This window comes from Prionailurus viverrinus, chromosome C1 (assembly GCF_022837055.1).
Source record: "Prionailurus viverrinus isolate Anna chromosome C1, UM_Priviv_1.0, whole genome shotgun sequence".
Classification (NCBI taxonomy): domain Eukaryota; kingdom Metazoa; phylum Chordata; class Mammalia; order Carnivora; family Felidae; genus Prionailurus; species Prionailurus viverrinus.
In genome coordinates this window covers 201,156,893-201,167,858 of record NC_062568.1, presented here as the reverse complement: position 1 = coordinate 201,167,858, position 10,966 = coordinate 201,156,893, and positions in this window count along the sequence as shown.

Sequence of the window (10,966 nt, the reverse complement as noted above, 5' to 3'; positions counted from 1 at the left end):
AGACATAGGCGTTGTTCATATCCGCATTTTACAGATGGAGAGATAAAGGCACTGAGAGGTAAACACCCAGCTGGCAAATCCAGGGGATCTAACCCCAAGAGTGTCTCCCGCGTTGAAGATGAAGATTATTGGCTCTGTGGCTTGGGAATCACGAGCGGTATCTATACGGGACCAGGCATAATGGATCCCAAACGAACTGCTCGCCCCGGGTAGGCTGAGCCAGTAGGGTGGCTAGAAATCCTGATCCCTGGCTCCGGCTTACAGCTGGGTGCCCCCCCCCACACACACACCCCTGCACTCCCACCTCAGGTGTGGCGCACAAAGCGGGAGGCTTGGTTCAGGAGGATCCCCCACCGCCCTCTCCCATCGTCACCCTCTAGGCTTTACTTTTCACCTGAAGGAAGAATAAAGCATTTGCTTCTACGGGGTTTTGGAAGGACCCCCATCTCCTTCCAAGGAAGCTCAGCTTCCATGCAAAACCATTGGTGTCCATGAGGAACTGAAAGCGTGTTTGACTTCACAACGGGCACATTCGAACGGCCCGCACTTTACAATCCGTGGCGACCCAGTAATAGTCAACACTTGTCTGTTAACGGTGTCTTTCGGGGAATGAAGGAAATCGAAGTCTGCTCTTTCGATCTGCATGATATGCATCTTCCTCCCTACGGACTTCAGCCCACGTCAGTGTTTCGGGCACAGACACACGTAGACACGTGCGCGTACCTGCCCACCCACTCTACAACTCCATGGGTCTCTTCCCAGAAATTAATCAATGCGTGAGACATACTTCCACGAACCTTCTCCACCATGCCCGGCTCTGGAAATTCAGGACAGAAGAAAATGTCCAGGTTTCAAAACATGGATGCAAGTGCAGGAACCATCCGGCCCCATAATTTAACAGAGGAGCTCACTGAGACCCAGAGGGGAAGAGCGACTCACCCAAGGTCATACCGCGAATCTGTGCTGAGCCCAACTGGGTACCCAGGCCCCCTGGCTCCCGGCCCAGCACTGCCCAGAGAGGTACGAGAATAGAGGTCATTGTCTAAATGAAAAGGAAACAAATGCCACCTCTCCATCCCCGAGGAGAGCCAACGGAGGGAGTCTTTGCAGACACAATTGCCACAAAAAGTTTTCAAAGCCTTCCCTAACCTAATATATGTAAAGAAATCTTTGGAGAGTTATTCCCCATTAATCAGCTGTCAGCAGCATTTGGAGGGAGGGGAGGGGAAAGGGGAACGGAGGAGACGAACTCATTTTCCAGAGCCTGTCTCCAGGATTTCAAAAACGAGTTTAGCAGAGCCAGTCACTTTGGGGGCATCTGAGAAAATGAGAAACGGCCCTCACACCCTCAAACGCTCTGCCCCTGCACGATGATCCCTCTGATTTAGCGGCTCACACTTTCGCACGGACCGGAATCGTCTGGAAGGCTGGGTAAAAGCACGGATGGCTGCCCCCCACCCGCTCAGACGCAGCAGGTCTGGGGTGGGGTCTCAGAAGTCGCGTTTCCAACCAGCCTCCCGGGACGCCCAGGCTGCTGGTCCAGGGACCACCCTGAGAGTCAGCGCCCTGGGCCATCGGAGCTATTTGAATGGCGCAGACGGAAGGGTGAAAAAGCAACTCTATTCATCCGGGGGCAGAATAACGTGGCGGTCAGGCCGAGACTCGAAGTCAGGCAGAGGCACGGGCACCCCCCAGCTCTGCCGCACCAGCCCCGGGGGCAGGGCCTTGTTTGCTGTGGCCCATCGGTGCCCGGCCCCGGGGCCGGGACATCACAACGCGACGCCAGACAAACGTGTGCTTCTGTTGCTGAGGGGAGGCAGTTCTCACCGGTGCCCGCCCACTGCCCAAGCAGAAAGGAAGGGGGAGGTGACCCAGGGTCCAGGGGAACGTCAATAGCGGGACGCCTCGGTGGCTCAGCAGCTTAAGCGTCCGACTTCGGCTCAGGTCACGATCTTGGCGTTCGCAAGTTCGAGCCCCGCGTTGGGGGAGCTGTTGTCAGCACAGAGCCTGCTGGGAATTCTCTGTTCCCCTCTCTCTCTGCCCCTCCGCTGCATCTGCTGTCTCTCTTTGTCTCTCAAAAATAAACATTAAAAGAAATAGCGGGGCACCTGGGTGGCTCAGTCGGTTCAGCGTCTGCCTTCGGCTCAGGTCATGATCTCGTAGTTCATGGGCATAAGCTCCGCATCCGGCTCTGTGCTGACAGGGTGGAGCCCGCTTCGGGTCATCTGTCTCCCTCTCTCTGTGCCCCTCCCCTGCTCTCTCTTTCTCTCTCAAAAATAAAATAAACATTTAAAACCAAGTTTATTAAAAAAAACTAACTAAATACATGAACATATCAAAAAAGAAAAAAAAAAAAAGAGTGACCCATTAGTCGCATTTCTTTGCCTTGATAGCGGGTTGGGGGTGAGTAGGTGCCGAGGCCTGAACCTGGCCCCAGAGTCCATTTCTTTTCGTCATAATAACTTCCATGTGGATGCCTCCATTTAAAAAAAAATGTTTAGCGTTTATTTATTATTGAGAGACAGAGAGAGAGACAGAGCATGAGCAGGGGAGGGGCAGAGAAAGAGAGAGAGAGAGGGAGACACAGAATCGGAAACAGGCTCCAGGCTCAGAGCTGTCAGCACAGAGCCCGACGCGGGGCTCGAACTCACGGACCGCGAGATCATGACCTGAGCCAAAGTCGGACGCCCAATCGACTGAGCCACCCAGGCGCCGCCGGATGCCTTCATTCTTTAAAGGTACAACCCCCATTATGAAACATTTAGAAAATGCCTGGAAGCAAAAAGAAGAAGATCAGTATCGCCTGTGATCTCGCCCTGTAGTAACGCTCATCTTTTGGGTATTCATTCTTCTGGGTTCTTTGTCTACACATAGGCATCATTTTTTGCTTAAAGTAGGATCATGCTGTTTTGGAAGCGGGTTTTTTTTCCACTCCATTTTCCTGAACACTTGGCATTAAAAATTCTGAGAGGTGGTACAGTTCACCCCAATTCCTACCCAGCACGACATTCTGCAGAGACAAAAACAGGGCCATGTGAGATCCAGCTACCTCTTCCCAGAATCATCTATTCACTCTATTTATTTACTTACTTACTTTCTTACTTATTTACTTATTTATAGAGGTCAGGAGCACACAGGGGAGGAACACAAGGAGGGAGAGAGAATCCCAAGCAGGCAACGTGCTCAGTGCATAGCCCGATCAACCCCCGGATCATGACCTGAGCTAAAATCAAGAGTCAGATGCTCAAATGACTGAACCACCCAGGTGCCCCATCTCTTCGCTCAGGGACCAAGGTCACACCACTTGACCTCTCAGTGGCTCACTTTCTCAGCCAGTACCATAGGGGTGATGTGAGTACAGGCCTCCAAACAGTTGTTGTAAGGATTAAATGAGCTAATGGTGTCCAAGAAACATTATACCAGTGTTACCTCTTACTATGTGTCCTTGTGATCGTTCCAGAGTATTCCATTATATGGATGTTTCATAAACTATTTGTCAGTATTATATTGTTTGAAATTACCCCCCCCCCAGTTTTCCCTATTATAAAAAGAAAATAGTGTGATGAACATACTTATGTCTTTGTGCATGTGCGTGACAGGTTCCCAGAAGCTCCAAGCAGTAGCCCAAGGATAGTTCTAAACATTTCTGGAACTTTTAAAGCATGCTTTCCAAGTCGCCCTTCAGAGAGCTGGTGCCAGTTTCCTCCACCACAAACAGTGTAGTTGAGTGCCAGCTCCCAGAACCCTCAGCAACCTTGGATAGTATCACTTTTCCCCCTCACAACTGCCCCTTTCATGAGTAAGCGTAGCATCCCGTCTTAATATGCTTTGCTTGGGAATCTGGTGAGATGGACAGTTTTTCACACGCTCCCAGTCCTCATGTATTAACAACATAGGTCTTTAATAAATTGCCTGTCCGTGTCTTTTCGCCTAAAGATGGTGCATCATCCTTATTGACTTCCAAGAGCTCTTTATATAGCAAAGACATTTACCCTTTGCAGCAGAGGTATCGAAAGTACTTTCTCCGGTTTGTCATTCGCTTCTCAGTTTTATTCTAGGTGGGTTTCTTTCCTTGTGTATTACTTCGTTTCCCCCCCCTCCACCCAAGAGCCACTTGTTAACCAGCCAGAGGTACCATTGCTCTCCCCCCATCAGTATCTTCCTAGCCCGGTTCCATCAGCCTGGGGCCCTTTTAAGTTTGTAGCCTGGGGCAGTCCCTTTGATTTACTGCCCCCTACCTAATGAAAAACCCAATCGGAAAGTGGTCTATCAGGTCTTTCCAGAAGTCCTAGACGACCCCAAATCGGCTGGGCTCCTACTCCCGCTGGCAGCCCAGGTCACAGGTCATCACGCCCCAATGACCCCCGAAAAGGGATAAATCAAGCCCCCAGGGGGTGATAACAGTTGGTGCCAGCCAACTGGTTCGGCTGCTTGCTTCCCTGAATTTCCCTGAAAATTTTTGGGAGAATGTAAGTTATAGCCCAGAACTGCAAGAGGAAAAATACGCAACTGAGGATGAGCCACAAAACCGGCCCCTTCCTGAGCCCTGCGAAGTGCCAGCTGCTGTGCACACACGCGACCTCTCCGGCGATCCTCCACCAGCTGGGCGTCACTGTGCCCACTTGCTACATGAGGAAATGGAAGTTCAGAGAGGTTAAGTCACTTGCCCCCAGAAAACCCAGCTCATGAGGATGGAGACCAAGATCAAAAGGGATCTCACCAGGTTTCAAAGGTTGCGCCCTATCTCGGAGCCCCACTCACTGGACCCATCTGGGTTTTAACCCCAGCTGTGCCCCCCCCCGGCTGGCTTTGACACCAGGAAGACCCCGGTCCCATTTTCCTTCACCTGGGGATGCTCACGACCCGCCTCTGTGCCACACAATATGGAGTCGAGAATCAAATTTTTAACGTGGACAACCTTGTGAACCGTAAAAGCGTTCGGCAAAGCTTACCCTTTGTGCCAACTTGTATCCACTTGTAGCAATCATGCAAAGCCAGATACGCTTACAGGAGATCACCAGCCCCTTTCCCACTCTTCCATTCGTTCAACAACACGGAATCCTGAGTTCACCGGAACCCCGGGCCCCACGCCTCCCTCCTGCTCTAATGAGCCCTGACACATGGAATGCTGTGTACGTGGAGTCCCCATACCTGGGGATGCAGAGAAGGCTAGCGGCCCTGCCCGTTTAGGACACGGCAGCCAGAGGCACCCCAGCCTCTCTACCGGGCAGAACATTCTACGAGGCTAAAGGAGGCCAGGTGAGATCCAGCTGTAGCTTCCCCGCAAATTAATTCTTTTTTTTTTTTTTCCCTGCCTCTAACCCAACACTACTGATATCGACACGGATAAATCTCAGAAACATCGTGTGACGTTTCAGAACGGTGCTCACGGCCTGTCAATACATAAACTGTTAAGGCAATAGGTTTTAAGGTAAAGATGGAATCAACTCCTAAAAGCACGTGTGTTCATTTCCCGGGGCGGCCGTAACAAACGACCTCAAACTTGGTGACTCAAAACAGCAGACACGGGGCGCCTGGGTGGCTCAGTCGGTTGAGCGTCCAACTTCGGCTCGGGTCATGATCTCACGGTCTGTGAGTTCGAGCCCCGTGTCGGGCTCTGGGCTGATGGCTCAGAGCCTGGAGCCTGCTTCCGATTCTGTGTCTCCCTCTCTCTCTGCCCCTCCTCCGTTCATGCTCTGTCTCTCTCTGTCTCAAAAAAAATAAATAAAAATAAAATAAAACAGCAGACACGTAATCTCTCCCGGTTCTGGAGTCCCAAATCACTGTAACCCTTGGCCAGAATCAAGGTGTCACAGGGCGCGCCCTTGCAGGAGGCTCTGTGGACGAGCCGTTCCTTCTTCCAGCCTCTGGTGGATGCCAGCGTTCCGTGGTTCACGGCCACATCCCTCCCATCTCTGCCTCCTCGGCCGCAGCACCTTCTCCTCCTCTGTGTCCAATCTCCCTTTTCTTCTCTCTTATAAGGACACGTGTCCTGGCATGTCGGGCCACCCAGAATAATCCAAGATAATCTCTCCATCTCAGAGGCCTTAACTGGGTCCCCTTTACATCGTAAGGTAACATTTACAGGCTCCAGGGATTAGGACTCTGGAAGAACCCATTCTATTATAATATAATGTGAAATATTTAATAAGTTTTTTTTTTTTTAATTTTAAGCCCTGCCAGCTCCTTGCTGTGTGGCCCTGGACAATTTATTTCACATCTATGGACTTTTGTCTCCTCATCTATATTATGAAGGTACTGGTATCCGTCTCAGGATGTGTACGAGAATTCGATAACATACCATATGCAAAGTGCCTAGCGAGCGTCTGGCTCATCATAAGTACAGACTTGCCATTATTATGGCCATTGCTATGGTCGCCGTCTTCCCGAAACCCAGGAGCATTTTCTACAGCACCCCCATGCATATGCACACACGCATGTATGTGCACGCACACACACACACATACGCACCCTCCTGAGCGAGAGAAATAAGTTTTTCTGCTTCCAGCCCTGGTTTCTGAAACTCAGCTTTGGTAGGGGGTGGGGAGAAGAGAGGAGGTAAAAACTACAATGGTAGACGCAGGGGCGGGGGGGGGGGAGCCCCTTTGCAAAGGCACTTTTTGATCTGCTCTAACTGCCACTATAGAGAATTAGATGGAATTCATTTTTATGATGAAGGAATTAATGGTTATGGAGAGAATCGGGTTCAGGTGGAGGACTTGAATCCAAAGAAGGGAATAAAGCCTTGAAATTCAAATGAAAAATTATTATACAAGCATAAAGGAAACCTATTTTACACCTGTAAGACTAAATGTATAAATATGAACCAACTTCTCCCTCTGGGAGATGGGGATTGTGCTTTTAATTCACCTAGACAAATGTGCAGTGACTTCGCTTCTACCTACACATTTCAATGAGGACCTGGGGCACCCCCAGACTGGCCACCTCCTCCCTCGAGCTATAGGCACTTTCTAGCCAGGGGTAAAAGCCCCTCTGGCCTCCCCAGAGCTTGCAGGAGGGAGGTGGGCTCCTGAAGCAGAAAAGTCCCTGGGCAAGGTCATCTCAACGTCTCCCTCGTAGAGCTACAATTTTCTGGTCCTCCAGTCTCCCATCCCCACCTCCACGGACTCCTGAGGCAGGACCCTACGGTCACCAGAATGTGTCAGCTTCATTCGTTCATTCCACAGCACCTCTGAGCACCTGCCGTGCTCCAGTCTTTGCGCTCAGTGCTGGGGATCATCTGGTTTGCAAAAGGGGAAACTGAGGCAGCAAGAGACTAAATGGGAGCAAGAGAGAGACCGGACTTTGGAGTCAAGGAAGCCTGAGTTAAAAATCCCTTCCTTGCCACCCGAAACTCTTTGACCTTGGACCACTCTCAGTTTGACCTTGGACATCCCCAAGTCTCAGTTTCCACCACCCCCACCCCCACCCCCACCTCTGTAAAACAGAGAGGCTGATATCCGCCACCTACGGGGGCCTGGAGATTAAACAGGCTCGCTGTTCAATCAATACCCGGCACAGGCGAGGCATTCAAAAACCCTGGTTATTAATATCGGTGCCCAAGAGCAAAAAGTAGTATGATCGTTCAACTCAGCTCTTTATCAAGCACCCTCTGTGCTCCTTTCCACACTGAGCTCACTCTAGAACTGCAGAGATGGATACAAAAAGGTCCTAGCGACTGAGTACAGAGGAAGCGGGAAGGGAGGAAGCCAGTGTGTACTGAGTGCCGACTGCAGCCTGAGAGGCTCACCCAGTTCTCATCACTGCTCCCTAAGACGGTGCAGACTGACCGTGCCCGAGTTCCATCCAAGCATCTCTTACCATGTGCTTATGGCTGGTCACCCTCCCGATGCCCCGAGGGATCCAGGAAATCCCGGCACGCAGAAAACACTCGAAGGTCCAATAAATACCACTGTGGATCGCCATCCCCACAAGATTCAAGCCCAGGTCTCCCCACCTTTCCCCAAGTGCACATATCCTGCTTGTACTAGAATCACTCATTCATTCATTCATTCATTCATTCACCCAACGAGTCCTCTGAGCATCTCCTAAGGAACGTAGGCTACCACAGTGAAGGCACAGAATAAATGATCCTGCACCCAGGAAAGGACAGACCCCTCCCTGAGTGGGCCATGATGGAGGAGGGCCCTTCCCAAGGACGCAAGGCAGGAGGAGCCCTGGGGACCAAAGGAGCAGCATCCCACCGGCCTCCCCCGAGCAAAGAGCCATCTGAGGTGGGAACCAGGCAGTGTTTGATCTTTTCCTCCTCAGTCTCATCCCACCCCGCCCCCACAAGCCCGGGGGCCTGCAGGGAAAGTTAGTCTGGGCTTGTGGGCTTCCCCTGGAACTCGTGGCCAGCCGGGAGCTCCAGGCAAGCTGGAGCCGGGCGCCAGCACCCCTCCCCCCCTTTGATTTGTTCAATGAAAATGCTTTGCCGGTTCCATAGATGCTCGGTTGTGATAAGGTAATTGTGCAAGGGCGCAGTCTACAACCCATTAACGCTGGACTCCTGCAAATTGAACTTGGAGTAGTGATCTAAAGGGGCCAGCGCAGGCAGCCCAGAGCCATCAGGCACTTGGTCTTTTGTTCGGGCAGCCGGGAGCTTGGGAGGAGACCTCCGTCCTCGGGCTGCCCAGCGGTTGCAGGGAACAGAAATCCCGGCTGCTCACACACCTCCAGCCCCGCCTGTCTGCAGGTGCGCCGTGCACTCCCGCGTGCACACCTGTGGACACGCACACTCACCTGCTCTCCTCGCCTCTTGCACAGGTACACAGGGGCTCTCGGCCTCCCCTACGGCCGCACGCGCACTCACGCGCACGGTCCCCTCCGTCTCACGCCGTCCCCGGGAGGCCACCCCAAAAAGAAACCTTCTCTCCGTCCCACGGAGGCCCCTTTGCCCCACACCAGGAGTGAAAAGGAGAGAGGGGTTGCTGGGCAGAGGGGAGGCTTCTAGGGATGTCGGGGAACACGCTGCAAAGATGGCCTTGGCTGCCTTTCTGGAAGCCAGTGGAAAGCAGTTAGCAAGAGGCAGAGGCCCAGAGGAGGAAAGAGAAGGAAGTGGAAAAGGAGGCAAAGAGAGGAGGTGGAGAGGGGAGGGGAGGGGGTGGAGGAAGGCCAGGAAAAAGGATCACTGAGATCCTATGTAGCCATCTGCCTGGGAGAAGTCTGTTACCATTACTGCTGTTATTTACCTCGGGAAGTGGAACCCAACCACACTATTTTCTTTTGCTCGGAAAAGAGAAAACGCCAAGCAGGAAAACCTCTTAGTTTCCCTCTCCTTCCTATCCCGGTCGGAGCAGATATCTCAAGGTCGCTCTTCTAAGAGTGCTACTACTTAGGAGAGAAAAACAGTAGCAGGAGGTTGGGGGAGTGGGGGAAAAGGTGTTCTTTTTCAAGGGTGCCCCTTCACAAGCTGCACTGAGGAATTCTGGCATCCGGAACCGGAGCGAGCCTCCAGAGGGTCCTTTGTTCATGGATATTCTATTTCTCTCCCCACCCCCACGCCCACCCCCCTCCTCTCTCATTATCAAACATTTGAAGACGGAATAATTCCATTTGTTGACGTCTTTGGCCAGAGCCTCTGAAAATGCAAAAGGCCCCGCCGAAATCAGGACCCCTGGTTTTCAAGGTGGATTTATCACCCTTTAAAGGAAGATTCCTTGGGTAATCGCTTTCAGAAAGTGCTCATCACACAGGGATCTAAAATAAAAAGAGTGTCCTTTCCCTTGGGCTGGGGGGGAGGGATCCCTGGCCACTGCCGGCAGCGAAAAGGAAGCCTCAGTTGTGGCCCTAAGTCTCTCATGAGTCGGACCCATCAATTCACAGTCTGGGGCTGAAGCAGCCAGAGAAAGGCCAGCTTCCCCAGGCCGATGACACATTGAGGTCTTGCTCCGGATCCTTAGGCCTCTTTCCCACTTGGAGGGTTCATCTGGGGAAATTGGGAGGAGGAATTCCATGTGCCTTGTCGTCGCTCTTAGAAAGGAGGTGCTGGGGGCAAAGCGGGGGGGGGGGGCAGATAGGAACTCAGACCAGACAGGGAAAAGATGGAGGTAGGGGCCAGTTACTTACCCAAGCCATAGAGCACCAGGACCCAAGGAATTTCTAGAGGGAGGGGGTGCCAGAATCATGTTGGGCTGAGCCTGGAGATGCCCCTTTTGAGACAGCCTGAGGTAGATGCAAAGCAGAGGAGGGACCCTTCTGGAAGGTCTTTGCCCAACCCCACGTGGACCAAAGGGCTCCCCCAGGGATTCAGGTCTGAGTTATAGCCTGGTGCACAGTGGAGGCCCCTACATACTTGAGCACACCATGGAGATGGGGGAGGCAGGGACGGGATGAACAGATTGAGAGAGGAAACCCACTGGGGAGAAGTCAGAAAGGCAAGGAGGAAAGGGGGTGGTGACAAAAGAGAGATAGAGGGGGCGCACGAGACAGAAAAGTCTGTGTGTGTGTGTGTGTGTGTGTGTGTGTGTAAGAGACAGGGAGAGACAGAGAGAGACAGGCAGATCAAGACCAAGAGAGAAGAAGAGGGAGGGAGAAAGGAGCAGGGAGAGAGACAGATTAGGGTGAGGGCTTGAACGGGAACTTTCCAGGCCAAGAGTCCAGCCTGACACACACAATGGAGACCTGAGCCCCCCAGCGCTGGAAGCAGCAGAATGGCTGGCGGTCTTTGCAGTTGATTAATGTCTGTGTGGGGAGTGAATTTGGGCAAGGGGGTGAGCCAGGGGAACTGAGAGGAGAGGGAAAGATCCCCCCCCCCCGCCACCTCCAGCTGCAGCCGCCAGCCCCAGTTCCCAGGTGAACCCCCCTTTCCCCTGCTGGATGTGAAATTGCCATTTCACCCCGCCACACTTCTTAATTGTTGAAAAAATCATTTGTGAAATTGGTCTCCAACAGGCGAGAACGGCCACGCTCATTCTGACAGACACCCCCCTTCCTCCCCCTCCGCCTGCCCCGCGGGAGCCCACGG